A 17,416-nucleotide genomic window follows, 5' to 3' on the forward strand; every position below is an offset into this window, starting at 1 on the left:
AAGTAGATCGAGGTCATTTTTCAGGGATGAAATTCAAGCTCATTCTGAGATGTTTTGATTTGTTGTGGTCTCCATTGTCACATTTCTCTTGAGCTAACATAGATCAATGAGGTAGATGTAGTGCTGCTCCAGATTTTTCTAAATGCTTTTAGTTTTTTTGTTTTTCTTTTGTCTTGTTTAGCTTTTTCTGAGTCTACCATTTTTGGGCCTATATCAACGTACATATTTTTTGTTTTGATTTTTTATAAAAGGTCCTTTTAACTTAAATTAAAAAAATTACATCATATTCCTATACTCTTTTTCAAATTACAAAAATTTCTTAAATTTTAAGGATTTCAGATACTTCACTCACCATTTCGATACATCACGTCGCAATTTTGGATACATCACTTAACGTCCCAATAAATAGTGTCTCGATACATTATCTTTATTGATGCAAAACACACTTGTCCCTATACATCGCTTCCCATTACATTAGCTTTGTTGATACAAGACACACTTGTCCCGATACATTGTGTAACAGTGATGTATCCGAGAATAGCAGAGAGTAAAAATTTTGTAATTTTTTCAAATGGTAGAAAATTTTAAAAAATATGGTAAAATAAATTGTGTATTTAGGTAATTTTTCCTTCTTCTAAAATGGGTTAAGGCCTGAATGCGTTGAGATTGACCCAATTCAAATTATGTTGATCCCAGCCCATGAAATTCTAGATGGGCTATCTATATTTGGACTCATTTTGACACCTCTAATTACGATTGTATTCAGTTTTAGATGTTCTTGTACTAGTGACCCTAGATTTTGGGCGTACTTGGTCAACTTCCACACTTAATTTATATTTTATGAAAGCTTTGGTTGAGACGAATTACTCTACTATTTTTGCTTCTTCTGCATTATTATTTCTTGTCGATTCGGGTGAAGGATTAGGTTATCTATCGATGAATTTTGGGTATATGCCATCATGGCCTTGGATTTTGTATTGTAACATCTGCCTTGTTGAATCATAACCCCATAATAGACTTTGGATATGAAAATATCGGTTAACATGTAGTTGTGAGTCACGTACTTCTTTTCCAAAAGTAGAAAAAATAAATAGAAATATAGCTTCATCATCAAAGTATTCTTTAAACAATAGTGATTCAATACAATCAAAATAGTTTTAATTAATGACATAGCTAAATACAACCCTTACTGTGTTGGAATGAGGCAAAGGTAAATGATCCGACTCTTAAGTACAATTATAGGCAAAAACAAGATTGAACAGAAACTTATTTTTGAATTATGCAAAAGAATAAATAAATAATAATAAATATAATAAGCTACTCCCCCCCCCCCCTCCTCCCCGCCAAAAAAAAGGACAAGAAAACCACTATCATAGAGACTAGCATTTTGGAAGATTTGGTGGTGGTGGATGTAGCTTAGTTGATGGTGTTGGCCCATTCTCGACAACAAAAGCTGTTGCTAATACCCAAGGCAAATGCACGTCTAAATGACAATGCATCAACTATACACCTGTTAATTTAAGCCAAATAATTAGTTTTAAGAAAGGAAAAAAGAAAGAGTCAATCTTCACCAAAATGATACAATGTTATTTATCTATTCTTATATAAATCATATTTTTCTTATTAGGCCAGTTAGTTCAAATATGACTGATAAAAATGAACAGAAAAAGTATTATAATTGAAAATGTGCTACATAAATTGAAACGATAGAATAAGTGGTTGGAAGTATATGATTGTCTGGATTGTTAGCTCGAAATCTAACAACGGCCCATCCGCGAACTGGGATAGCTATAGTGTTACGCTCTTGTGGATTAAAAAGGTTAAATTTCTTTTGGTCAATTGCGGGGTTGTAATTGCCAAAGCCTTGAGCCAAGACATGGAAATTAAATCCATGCAAATGAATTGGATGATTTTCTACCCCAATCAAAGCAGTTTTTTGCATCACAATTTCAACAGAAGCATTGTACTTGAGTTTCTTCACCTTTGTGGACTTTGTAGTCATTATAATTGCAGGATTAAAGCTATTATTAGGATTTGTATAGTCAAACTTCAATGGTGGTTGGTCTGGAAAATCAGTAGTGTAAATTCCTTTGACATTATTGAAAAATGCCTCTAACATTGACATCTTAGTGGGTAATTGGAAGGATGCATTGTTCATGCTTGCACCAAATCTTTGCCCATTTGGGCCTGCACATGTTGCATTTCCTGCTCTTCCACAAGCAACTAGGCCCAACCCAATAGTAATAAACATGTGCTCATCCACTTGGCGTGGGGGAGGAGTCCAAAATGGCCCAGTTACAAGCCCAGTCAAATTGGTGAAGAATTTGTGGACTGTTGGTGTGTCATTGAAGGCTGGTAGGGTTGGCATTTTTGGAGTTGATGGTTTTGCATCTTCATACAATTTTTTTTTTATAGATGATTAGAAATTATTCAAAGAGTTTATGTTTTATACACTGAACGTGATAATATACGAAAATGTTATCTACACAATCAAGTTATATATTAGATAATGACCCACACATTTCTTTTGGTTATAAAATAGTAACTAACCTACTATAACATGTTAAATATGTTGATCATTCAAAAAAAAAATACATTGTCTACCTTCATAGACTATAATTCCGGTGGTAGTAGTGTTGTCAAATGGTACCTCGGCCACGCTAACATAGGGATTCACAGCCATGTAATATGTTGCAGGCGCTTGGTTGGCTGTCAGGAGTACATCAGTCGTCTGGCCAGGTGCCACAACAACTGTATTAGTGATGTACAGGTTGGTGTAGGCAGCATCTACTGCGACGACTTTCATATAATGATTTGTGATCTTGAAAATTAATTAGTTATTGAGTGTAGCATTGATGATGCGAAGGAGATAAGTTTTTCCTTGTTTTTCCTTGTTTTACCTTTAGCTTGTATGTTTTAATGGAAATGACAAATAACAAACTTAAGTCAGCCACAGATAAGTAGATGAATAAATAAATAAAAATTGTGTAAAGTAGGAAATTATTTCTTACTATTAGAAGAGCAAGGGTAAAAATCGCCTGGCTGGCCATTAATGGTATATGCATTTGACTTATTTGGTGTAGCACCAGTAGTTAGCCCTTCATTCTCCACATCAACAACATTGGCATTCCACCATTCTCCTACAAGCACAATACATCAATAATATTCTTAATTGGAATACGAAAAATATAGGGAAGTTTAAACAAAAACTCATACGTCTTATGAATTTTGACTTTGCTTTGAGTCATACACTACTAAAAAACTGTTAAAAAATGACGCAAAAAAGCGACGGACTGCGTCGCTTTTTTGGTCAAACTCGACGGAAAAGCGACACAGTCACTTTCGTCCTTTTTTGCTCGACGCTTTTGAAATAGCGACGGAAAGGGCCGTTAAAAGCGATGGACTGGGTCGCCCTTAAATTTTTTAATTAAAAAAATATATATAAAACAAAACGACGGACTTGTGTTTTTATTTTTTTTTAAAAAGAAATTTTTTAATAAAAAGCGACAGACTTTTAGTCTCCGTCCGTCTCTTTGTTTATACTGCTCTTCTTAAAATTTTGCAGAAAAGAGACAGATAGGGTCTTTAGTCCGTCGTTTTTTCTGGAAAATTATAAAAAAAAACAGAAAAGCGACGGACTAAAGGATCCTGTCCGTCGCTTTTCTGCAACACTTTTGACAGCAGAAACCTGCAGTTTTTACTGTCCACCTGCAATCAAAATTCAATTCAATTGTATTCAATTCAGCCCATTCAAACACAAATAACAACAAACAAAATCCGCAAAATATATAATAACAAACATAATTAAACACTTAAAATGAATAAAATCATAATTTAGAATGATTTAAAGTGTTTCAAAGTTAACAAAAAAATTCAAAATATTCATAAACTAACATAGGGAACCGTAAGGACTATTTGCTATATATTCATCACTATTGTCGGAATCATCCGGAGTGGACCCTCTTGAATAACGGGGCGGAGGCTGACGGACGAGGTTGAATACTTTTTCTTTAATTTGCTCAACTTGTTCATTCATACTTTTTTGATCCTCGATCCTTCTTTTCTCTTATTCTGCCAATGCGCGTGTAAGTTTTGCAATTTGCTGAGATATTGCAGCTATCTGAACCTCGTCAATGGCCTCGGCTTGATGCAACGATCAAATACCTTCTAAACTTGATTGTAGTCGTCGTACATTATTCCTAAAGCTCATTCCATATATTCGGCTCTTGTGGCTGCCTCCAACCACTTTTTCTGTCCAAATTTGAGTGGACTGTTCAGGCGTTAGATGAACCGAATCTCCATCTCACGTACATGCCGCTCATAATCTTGCTGCATATTAGAAAATAAAAGTTATAATCAATATATATATATATATATATATATATATATATATATATATTAAAAATAAAACTTATAATCAAAATATATTATATTATATCTTAAATAACTTACATAAGTCCGTTCGACCCTTTCCTCCACCCACCCATCCGGATCTGACTCATTAGTCTTTTTCTTCACATTAGTCTTTTTAAAGACTTCATGACTATAGGGAGTGCGTCCCAATTCTTTTTCATATAAATAAAAATACAATTAATGAAATAATATTTTGATTCAGAAAATGAATTTAAAATTAAAATTTAAAAAATTTACCATCTCCCTCTGAATCGTACCAACACTCTTTGCACCTCTGGTGTGCAACGAGCCACCCTTTAGGCTGACTCTTGCTTTTTTTTCTTGATCGGACCAAGTCTTGAATTCTTCGGTATCTCAATACCAGCATAATTCTTCAAATATATGAGGTAACATCCAACTCGAAGGTGCCCGATCATCCCTAGCTTTCTTTAGCCAGCTAGACAGTCTGGCGCACGTTTTCTTTCAAAAGTGGTCGCAATGACCATATTGTAACTTGGCTCCTAGGTATATAAAGTCTGAAAAAATGAATAACGTTAAATAATTAGTTAAGTAAAGTATAGTAAAAATATTAAACGTAACTTTAAAAAATAGATTTAAACATATATATATCTTGAATTCATTAAACATTGCCTGACGAATACTGTTTGGAATCTCCCGCCAAGAGTGATAGGGCTCAGAATATAGCTTCCTAACACTCTCCTAAAGAGCCCTAGCAGCCTCCTTCGAAGGATGCTACCTGCAAGACACATAATAAACATGTAATTATATCATCAATAAGTTATTAATGTAGCAAAAATAAATAAATAAAATATTAAACTTACGAGGATCTATTAGGCTCAATCATGACTCTCCCAAGTCTATCTCTCTTTCCAGAAGCTAACCCAGACACATCATGTACTGCCTCTATTCTAGCAGCAGAAAAAGGTGTAGGTGATGCTGTAGGAGTGTCAGTCTCTACACTAGAATCTCTAAGTCTCAGAGTAGATATGTGGGGAGACTGAGATCCGAGAGATAGAGTAGAAGAAGATGATACTCTCGGGGGTCGAGCAATAACCTCTGTGGGTAGCTGGTAGGTCTGATCATATGAAGTATATCTGACCTGTGAAGAAGAAGAAGTGCCGCGTGGTCGGCGGAACTGACTATTGTAAACTAAAGGATCTATTGTCCCAAAAGGCACAACATGAATATGTGCAGGACTAGCTCGGTGGTGCTGCATCTCCGACGCTGAAGAAATATATCCTGAGATATCCTCAGGATCAACAGGTCTCCTACACTTCTTTTTACTTCTACCAGAATGGCTAACACCAAGATGATCCCGGAATCTATCACCTTCACTAGATGACATCTGCATGTAGAGTAACAATACAATATATAAAAACATAAATTAAATAAATTTAGGGTTAGGAAAATAAATAACTTACATACTAGTGATAATCTACCACTCTATTCCTCCTCACTTATTTCATTTTCGTCATCTTTCCAATACTCCTCCTCAGTTGTTTCATATTCATTGCCAATCCATTCCTCCCACTCAAATAATTCATATTTCTCGTTTACTTCTTCCTCAACATTTGGCATTATAAGTTCATCATCAGAAACCTCTTCTACTATGTGTTGAGGATGTTCTAGTGTGGTTTCCAACTCAACATCAACTTGTCGTTGAACAAGTGCAACATAATTTTGGTACGCCACATATAATACATTCTCAATTTCAATTCTTTCCACATGCTTTGTCTTAATAACAACCCACCAATCAGTCTTATCTCTACGCAATGGATATGGAGCGTAATAGACTTGCTTAGCATTTTGGGCAATGATAAAAGGATCATAACTTCCGTATTGTCTGGTGTGCTTAACTTCAATTATATTATGCTGTTGGTCCACCCTTGTGCCTCTGTGTGATGAGTCAAACCACTTTCATCAAAACAATACTATCTTTTTTTAGGCCAACCTGAATATCTTACTTCAATAATCTCTTGAATGACACCATAATATTCTACAATTTGGCCATTACCATCGACATCACCTTGAATGCACACACCGCTATTATTGGTTTTCTTGTGCATAGAAACTTCTTCAGTTTAAAACTTAAAACCATTCACACAATATTTATTCATTGTATGAATATGAGATGCAGGCTCGAGTGCGATCTCTCTCACAAATGTCAAATGTTCGACACTTGAGTATTCATCATAAACCTACAAATTAATTTCAAAATAATACAATTTACTATAAAGTGAAAACATTATACCTATTGATTCAATATAAGCTTTCACACTTACATAATCCTTTAGCCATTTGGAAAACTTCGTATATATGGCTTCATTGCTCTATGTGATTATGAACGAGCTGATATTGATATGTACAATTTTGATAGTTAGTAATCACTTATTACTATGTAATTTGATAATTTAATTTCACACTTACTTAAGATATGGCTGAATTTCTAGACAATTAAGCAGAACATGGGTCACAACTGATTGTCTTTCCATGTTAGTGAAGCTTCGTCTTCCATGTTGTTAGATCCTCGACCACAGTGATTAAAAATTGAAATCGATGGATATATCGGATCACTATCACCTTCATCATTGTGATTAGACCTATTTCTCCTGCATGGAACTTCATCCCCAAAGTAATAGGAATAAAAATCACTAGTTTCTCTCGTAATATGAACTTGAATAATTGAGCCTTCAATTTTTCCTCTCTGTTTAATTGTTTGTTTGCAACTTTCAATTTTTCTAAATATATGTTAATGAATAATTATAGTATATATAAGAAGAATAAATTAATTACTTATATAAGAAAATCATTACCTCTCAAATGGATACATCCACCTTGTTTGAACTGTACCTTCAAGGCGGACTTCTTTTACAAGATGAATAGGAAGATGCTCCATCACATCAAAAAAACCACATGAAAAAATCTTCTCTAGCTTTGTAGTAATAACAATAATATTTTCCTCTATCCTGTCTAAACTACTTTCCAACAACTTTTCAGAACATAAATCTCTAAAGAAAAGACTTACCTCTATGATTGGATTCCATATCCTGTCAGGTAAATGGCTAAAAGCGATAGGAATCAATGTTTCCATGAATACATGACAATCATGGTTTTTCATACCTATCAACTTTTCTTCATTTAGATCTGTCCGCTTACCCAAATTCTAAGCATATTCCTCTAACATTCTCAATTTTTTAATCCACTCACATATGTCACGTTTCTCATCCAATGTGAATGAATAACTGGCTTTAGGCTTGACAGTTTTACCATTTTGTAGTTCTTGCAACCACAACTTTTTTCTCCTACAATATTTCTGTAAGTCCATTCTAGCTCTTGTGTTGTCTTTTGTTTTGCCCTTAACATCCATCACTGTGTTAAACAAATTATCAAAATAATTTTTCTCAATGTGCATCACATCAAGATTATGTCGTAGAAGATTATCTTTCCAATACAACAACTCTCATAATATGCTTTGTTTGGTCCAATTATGTTCAACACCATATCTAGGAAGTCTAGATGGTGGAGTTTTTGTAACTTTAGGCAATTGAGAAACTCTCTCCCAAATTTGATGTCCTGTCAGTGATGGAGGTGGAGGGTCATTTTCAACCCTTTTTTTGAATGCATGTTTCATCTTTCTAAACTCATGGTTCATTGGCAAGAACTGACGATGACAATCAAACCATGATTTTTTTCTGCCATGCTTTAAGGTGAATGCCTTACTATGTTCCATGCAATGAGGACAAGCAAGCTTTCTAGCAATCATCCAACCAGACAACATTCCGTATGTAGGAAAATCATTAATATTCCACATTAAAACAGCACGCATAACAAAATTCTGCATAGTTGATATATCGTAAGTCACTACTCCTTCAAACTACAATTGTTTAAGCTTATCTATCAATAGTTGTAGATAGACATCAATCAAACTTTTAGGATTGCGAGGACCTGGAATAACACAACTTAGAAAGATATATGAACTTGTCATGCACATTTCAAGAGGAAGGTTGTACGGGGTAAGAAATACAGGCCAGCAAGAATAAGGTGAGACAATATTAGAGAATGGTGTGAAGCCATCTGCACACAACCCCAATCGTACATTTCTTGGTTCACTAGCAAAATCAGGATACATGTTATCAAAATATTTCCATGCTTCTCCATCAGATGGATGTGACAAGACACCCGATGGCTTTCTATATTCACGGTGCCATCTCATATGTGGGGCACACCTCATCGATGCATACCATCTCTTTAATCTGGGAATAAGAGGTAAATAATGCATCGCCTTAATTGAGACTATCTTTCCAGCAGGGGTCCTTTTATAACGAGCTTGTCCACAAAACTTATAATTTTCTAATTCACTATTAGTCTTATAAAACAACATGCATCCATTAACACAACAATGAATTCTATTATAAGACAATCCTAACTTGAAAACCAATTTCTTTGCCTGATAGAAGTTCTTAGGTATGTTAAACTCAGGATTAACCAGTTCGCCCAAAAGATTAACCATTGAGTCCATAGCCGCATGAGGAACACTCTAATCTAATTTAATATTTATTAACCTAACTGCAACTGACAAAGCAGAATGCATACTCCCTTCACATAGTGAACGACTAGCCTCTTCTAAATGTTGATAGAAACGTCTTGCTTCTTCATTAGGAGTTTCATCAAAATATTGTTCGGGTTCCATCCCACCTTGAACCCCGAATGCATCATTAACCATTTCATGAACTCTATCATGTTGAAATGTATAATGTTGAACTCTATCATGTAGAACCCTATCATGTTCAACCCTAATTTGACCATGTGGTGCAATCATATTATATTCATCCACGGGCAGCAGATTATAATATATATTATTCAATTCATCTATTTCTCCATGATTAACCCATACAAAATATCTAGGCTTAAATTCATTACCATACAAATGAACCATAACTATATCTGGATTAAAAAATTTCAAGCACCTACATTCACGACAAGGACACCTAACCAATCCATTTCTCTTAAAAATATCAAGTGTCATTGCATGATCGATAAAACTTCTTACACCGTTAATAAATTCAGGTTTCAAACTATCACCAACTTCATAATGCATGTTATACATCCACAAACGATGATCCATCTACAAAATTATATATATTCAAGCTTAATTAGTTCATAAAGACTACAATTCATCAAGACTACAACTGTCATTAATTCAAGTTATAATTAATTAATTCATATAATAATTCAGTTCAAGTTATAATTAATTAATTCATATAATAATTAAGTTCAAGCTCTACTTAATTCAAATTGTAATTAATTCAAGTTATAATTAATTGAAGTTATAATTATTTAATTCATATAATAATTAATTCAAGTTATAGTTAAGTTCAAGTTCTAATTAATTCAAGTTATAATTAAGTTCAAGTTCGAATTAATTCAAGTTATAATTAAGTTCAAATTCTAATTAATTCAAGTTATAATTAAGTTCATATTCTAATTAATTCAAGTTATCATTAATTTCATGTTCTAATTAATTCAAGTTATAATTAATTTCAATTTCTAATTAATTCAACTTATAATTAAGTTTATATTCTAATTAATTCAAGTAAAAATTAAGTTTCAAACCTCATGACATTCAGGTTGAAGTTCTAAATTAAAATATCCTAAAATTCAAGTATCTAAGTTATTCAAATTAGCTATAAAGTTTAAATAGTTCAAAATTTATACAAACCTAAAAAAGTTCTAATTAGTATCTAAGTTATTCTAATTATAAGTTCTAAATTAAAGTCCTATATATAATTCAAGTATCCAATTTCCAATATTTTTCTAAGTTTCAAACTTCAAAATTTTCTATATTCAAGTATCTAAGTTATTCTAAAGTTCAACATTAGCTCAATTAGTTCAAAAGGAAGTTTAACCTCAACAAGATTTCTAAAGTTAACAAAAAATTTAACTTCAAAGTTCTAATTAAGTTCAACTTCTAAATCTAAGTATCCTAAAATTCAAGTATTTAAATTATTCTAATTATAAGTTCTAAAGTCCTAAAACTCAAGCCTCTAATTAAGTTCCAATATTTTTCTCTAAGTTTCAAACTTAAAAACTTCCTAAGTTACAATCCAATATACAAACAAACCAACAAACTAAATGGAATAAACTAATTAAGTAACTACTAAATCACAAATTACTATTCAATTTACAATCTAATTCAAAAGACTCAAATCTAACTTAAAGCTTAAAATCAAAACTATAACTACATTCACTAATTTTACAATCCAATATACAAATAAACTACAACAAACTAAATGGCATAAACTAATTAACTAACTAACATCACAAATTACTATCCAATTTACAATCTAATTCAAAAGACTCAAATCTAACTTAAGCCCTACAATCAAAACTATAACTACATTCACTAATTTCACAATCCAATATACAAATGAACTACAACAAACTAAATGTAATCAACTAATTAACTAACTAACATCACAAATTATTAAAAAATTTACAATCTAATTCAACAACCCAAATCTAACTTAAGCCCTAAAATCAAAACTATAACTACATTCACTAATTTTACAATCCAATATACAAATGAACTACAACAAACTAAATGTAATCAACTAATTAACTAACTAACAAATGACAAATAAAAAAAATTAAAATTTAGTTTTAGGTTTAAGCCCTAACCTCTTAAAAATGAATAATACTCCTAAAGCACCACAAGATGGCGGCGGAGTAGTGACTGACGACAGAGACGGGGGTGGGGGGACGGCGGTGGGAGGCGGAGCGGCGGAATTGTAGAGAGAAGAGAGAGAGAAGAGAGAGTTTAGAAAGAGAGAGAGAGAACTGAAAAAAATATATTCTGTGTTCCGTCTCTAAGTCCGTCGCTTTTTAAAAAATATTTGACTGCCATTTTGACCAAAAATGCGACGGACAAAGCGACAACGTCCGTCACTATTTTAAATATGTTGACCAAATATTTTGACCAATAGCGACGGACGTAGCGACCCTGTCCGTCGCTAAGTTAAAAAAAATATAAAAAAAATATTTGCGATGGACGGCGTCATAATATTTAATTTATAAATAATTATTTTTTAATAAAATATATAAAATATTTATATAAAAATAATATTTAATTTTAGCGGAAAAAACTGCCAAAATAAGCAACGGACTAGGCGTCACTATCCATCGCTCTTATTAATTTTTTTTAAAAAATAAATAAAAACGACGGACAACGTCGTTTTATCCGTCGCATTTTATTTGCGACGCTGTCCGTTGCTTTTTGTTCTGTAGCTTTTTGGACTATTTTTAGTAGTGATAGGTTTAGAAAAAATTATGACTATGCTTAACAATAAAACACTCTGCAATGCCCCCGTATGGCAAGAACTTTTTGTTGCTATTGGTAGACTTCCATTTCCTTCTTTTATTAGTAAATGATGGATCATATTAAGAAAATTTGGATTTCAATCACATTGAGGTATGCTTTGTGTCTATATATTTCTAATTTTCCAAAGTGATCCCAGATTAATTTACTTGATTAAATTCTTATATGGACCATCCAATTGGGCTAGGCTAAAATGTGTGCGGATCCCTACAGTACGAAACTAATACACGTAAAATATTCACGAAATTACTTGCTTGTGTAATTTTCTCCATGTGGCAACTTGTCGTAGGCGGAGCATATCTAGGGTATAACTTATGATTCATCCTAATCGAGTAATTTTAGCTCTATTTAGTATAGGTATATTAAAAGATTCACATAAGTAATAACAAATAGTGCAATAGATTTCAAGTCATGTCAATAAAAATAGAATTTCAAATTCAAACTCATAATGTTCAAATTTTAAATAAGCCTCTATGAGCAGGTAAAACAACTTAAGACATGCATATATACGAGGCTTTAACGTGTTTTATCTAATTCTTTTTTGTCACAATTAATAATGTAATTAGAAAGATGAAATGAGGAATAAAAGATGATCGATGAGGGTTAATTAAGATTAGTACCTAAGAGGATAGGGACTTCTCTATAAGGTTTAGGGAAAGGGTAAGAGCTACCACGTTTAGGGCGGATGATGAGGGCACCATGAATTGTGGCTCGTAGCCATCATACATGTGCGTGCCACCATAGGTTCCTTCCTGTCCCGTTAGGTTAAACTTGTACGTGTAGCTTTTCCCGGGTCGGATTGCACACTGGGTCGCAAACTCAGGGCCATCCGCCCATCCACTCAATAGCTGAAAAACCCCGTGTCTGCATTGCGTATTAACATAAATCTTAGCATTCCATTATTATATAATGCATATATTGTAATAAGTGTTAAAAGTAAAATACGTCGATCCATGCATATGTGACAAGATGGTACCTTTTAAGTTTAGCTCCTTTTACGTTCTTTGCTTTAATCTTTAATGAGTATAAATTATTGATGTGACTGACATGATTTTAAATGACGTTTGTAAAATTTCAAAATTAAATCAAGATTAATTTGACTTTGAGAATATCACCGTGTATCAATGAATAAGATCAATAATTAGTACAACTTAATACAAATGTTCAACTTGTCCTTGCTTATACATATATAATTATAACAAACTACTTCTCACGATTGAGACATTACGAGACCAACAAAAATAGCTGATGAAAATGAAATTTTGTAGGAAAAAAGAAAGAGAGATTTGATTGAAGATCCGTACGCCAGCAATGTATATAAGTTGTTATAATTATTTAAATATTGATAATATAAAACATATATACGCTATAAGTGTATACAAGTTAAATCCTTTAATTAATTTCATGTGAAGAACATACAAATGAATAGTGAGATCGTATGGTAATTTATTGAAGACATGAACAATAAGGGTGTCGCCCTCTCGTACATGTAGAGTTGGACCAGGCAGACTTCCATTTACTGCAATTATAACTTGTCTACCGCATAACATGTTTATAGTATGGTTTTGTTACCTACACCAACCAAATGCATAAACTTATTATTCACAAAACATTTACAACAACAACAATAACATACTTTGTGTTACAATATAAATTAGAATCCCACAATTAGAATCCTAAGATGATAGGATATATTCAGACCTTACATTTACCCTTGCGAAGGAGAGGTTGTTACCAGTGGACCCTAGCTCAAAATTGGGAAGTATTGACAAAACATTTACCTTGGTTAAAATATTTTTTCAAAAAAAAAACTCTTTTATTTGATATGTTATATATAATCATAATAACGATATAGGAAAATTATTACCTACTTAAACCAATTATAAAAAATAAAGAAAGAAATGATAACTTGATAATGATTGAACTAGTTGAGTTATGACCAGTTTCTAAGCTCATTTCAGCTCAAACAACGGTTGGACGGTTAATAACTCATTTATTTATAAACACAGCCTTTTTTACACCTCTATGTAAATTCCATGTTTATTTTCTCGACACAATAAGAGTGAAAAAAGGAGAACCTAATTTACATATATAGGGAGAAAAAAAGAGAGGAGAATTATATACATGAAAAGAATGCTCAATAACTTCAGCAGAAAAGATTGATGAAGAAGCAAGAAGAGCAATGGCACATGCAAACAAGAAAACTTGTGGATGCGCCATTGCCATAAAGAGGAAAATTACAACTCAATTATGAGTTTAGACAGAGAGAATATGATGAACAAGAATGAAGATAAGTGACCATCTATATATAATTCTAATGGACTTGTAATATTATACTAAGAAAGCCATGATAATGCCGCAAGGTGGAATTTTTTTTTTTTTTATTGACAATACCTTTATTCTCTCTCTTAGCTTGCCTTTTTTTTTAAATATATATATATATATATATATATATATATATATATATATATATATATATAAAATACCTCTTTGAAAATGGTGAATCCAAAGGCGGAGTCAGGATTTGAAACTTATGGGTTCGAGATTTTAATCTTTTTAAATTACTGGATTCTAAATTAATAATTTGTATATATTCAATGAAATTCTTAATAAAAATAAAGCATTTAGACCAAAGTTAATGATTTTGGCTGAACCTGTAACCTTTATTCCAGTTTCGCCCTTTATTTAATGTTCTATATATCAAATTATTGGCCAATTCACCCGCACGATTACGTGAAAGACTAGTTTAATATAAGGCAAATATGAGAAATGTTCACAAAAATTGATCGGCAATATGTGGTGATGATTAGTTGGGCACGATCGGTTTGTTATAGAACGGTTTGAGTTGGCCATCAAATAAGTATAATGAATAAGACATTAAGACCCATGGGAAATCTTATATTATGTGATATATTTTTTTATAAATGAATGACACATTTTAATATTTGAAAATAATTCAAGTTTAAACATTGAATTTTTTCTGTAATATATAGACATATATATCCCAAACTGTCGGAGTAGATTGCCTCTGTTCCATCTCACCAATTAGAATCATGCACGGTTGGAGTCTCACTCAAATGAAGTTGGTTAGACCTAGAATTGTAGTATTTTATTTGATTACATTAATTATGTTCATTGAAATATAGGCAAGGGAAGAGCAATCGGACCAGATGAGATTTCAATGGAATTTTGAAAATGTGTTGGTAGAGTAGGTTTGGAGTGACTTATTGGGGTGTTTAATAACATTTTGAAAATGTTCAAAGAATGGATGTGGAGTACGATGATTCTGTTCTATAATAAGAACAAGGGTGACATCCAAAATTGCAACAATTATATAGGGATTAAGTTGTTAAGCCAAATTATGAAATAGAATAGTTGAGATGAGGGTGACGAGTACTCATGCTTTTGCCACATCTTAAGCACTTTTTTGTTTTACTCCTCGTAGATTGTAAGTGACGATCTTCAACGATTCAATATTTGCTCCATTGGCATTAGATTCAGCAGGCTCACTCTCTTCGACCCCACACCTATTTTTGTCACTTTTGTGATCATGCACAAATTTCTTAGAGTGTGTAGGGGGAGGGGGAGAGCATTTTGTACACATTAAATATAAGCTTCTCATCATATTCCCGCATCGCCTTTGTACTTTTTCTTACATCAATAATCGTTCAACCAGTGGTTAAAAATGGGTGCCTTAATATGACGGGTACCTTGTAATCTGCTTCAAAATTGAGAATAATAAAATTATTAGAAATCACAAACTTACCAATTTTGATGAGCACATCTTAAATTACACCCTCTAGAGTAACACCTGATTGATCAGCCAACTGCAAATTGATAGTGGTAGGTTTTGGCTCCCCCAAATTGAGTGTCTTAAACACATAGATAGAGTCATCAGATTGATACTTGCTCCGAAAACATACAAAGTTTGTTTATTTATGGAGAGAATAAAGCTCTCAGGGTCCTTAAGCTTTTGGGGAATCTTGCTCAAGACCCGCAATTGCACTCCTTATCAATAAGTGTGGTTGTTCTTCTGCAGTCTTTGAGGAAATGAGGGGGGTCTTTCAACAACAATTTCTTTATTCTCCATTTTCTCCTCTCATATAAATTTTGGTTCAAACTCTAGTGTAGGAGGTAGCATAGGAATGAGTCTCCACGGGAAGGGGGTAGAGGCTTACGCTCCTTCAAAATAACTATCTTTCTCCTTTTGGCCTCTGCTTTTGGCAATTCTTTCTACACTTTCCTCTTGTATTCTCTTTTAGGAAGAATTTTGGCCAACTATCTTCTGTTCTTAAGTATAATTGTCATCACCTATTTTGAATTCTTTGTATTCCTTGGCAATGCATCCGACGGTCTAGCATATTGTGTGGTGGCTAGTTGTCCCATCTGATAAGAGCATTTTGATTTCCACCGTAAGAGAAATTTGAGTAGTTTCTTTAATCCTGATTATAACAGCTACCTTGAGATTTTTCTAACACATCTCACAAGATATAGGAATCAATTGCACTTTTTGAACCTATTGTAACTAGCTTGCAATCTGAGAGGTTACCAACTATTTAACTACAGTGACAAGTTGACCAATGTTGGGCCGAAGGGCTGAAAGAAACATCATCTAACTTCAAAAACCCTAGGGTTTTTCGAGTGGAAACACTCGTCTTACTCATGATAATATTTATAATTTGAGTACGTCAAATAAGTAGCGCCTCAATCTCTTCATAGCTATTTGACAAAAAAATTCCTTAAGCGGTAGCATCTAGAAGTGACTTGGATTGTGGCCTCAACGCTACTATAAAAGTATGCCCGATAATCTGTAATGTTATTTATAATATGAAAAATAATCTGTTGAATTTTTTTTTGACAAAAATATCCCATGAGATTATGGATCCTGCAGGTTCATTCTTCAACCATTGCTTGGCTTCCCCAATCAACAAGAAGAACAATAATGAATTTTACATACTCATCTAAGACATTCTGATAATGAAAGTTCTCGCTCAGATCGACAAACTCTGCTAAGTGCTTATGTGAGTTTTCATGAGGTTTATTCTAATACTGACACAAGTACTGTACAAGTCGCATTGTTTCTTATTTCAGCTCAAGTTTCTTGTGATGGCTGAGTTTACAATTCCTTTTGAAGTGTTCTTTAGGTTAGGCGTAGAAAAATTCAACATAAAAATGTATGGTGTTTTTGAATTCTCAACAAGCACAAGTTGACAATCTTTTATGTCAATTGGGTTGAGGTTCTTGTTGTGCTCTGCCATTTATTATCTTTTGTGTAAAAAGTCCTTGCGATTTATGGATCAAAAAAGGTCAAGAGATGGCTGACTCCTAGTATTGGGAATACACCAATGTATAACTTGTGATTCATCAAAAACAAGAAAGTAAGTTATACCTGAATAGTGTAATAGTAATCAAAACTAGTGTATCAATATTTCTCAAGTCTCTGGCTATGACACTAAAAATTTATTGTGTCCCAACGCACACGTAATTGCACATGTTCATAGAAGTAATATAAAATGTAAGTCAAGATATAGTACCCACAGAGACTTGTCAGATTGATTGTCCAATTTGAATTATTATTTTAACTATTCTATTAGTAACATACAAACAACTTCTGACAGAAATGCAAGG

General features: G+C 33.0%; 1 pseudogene; it reads right to left on the reverse strand.

Annotated features, from left to right (window-relative positions):
- Positions 1-1,351: 1,351 nt before the first annotated feature.
- On the reverse strand, positions 1,352-14,008 carry LOC129876868 (laccase-7-like; annotated as a pseudogene).
- Positions 14,009-17,416: the final 3,408 nt, after the last annotated feature.

Source organism: Solanum dulcamara, chromosome 2, assembly GCF_947179165.1.
Source record: "Solanum dulcamara chromosome 2, daSolDulc1.2, whole genome shotgun sequence".
Classification (NCBI taxonomy): domain Eukaryota; kingdom Viridiplantae; phylum Streptophyta; class Magnoliopsida; order Solanales; family Solanaceae; genus Solanum; species Solanum dulcamara.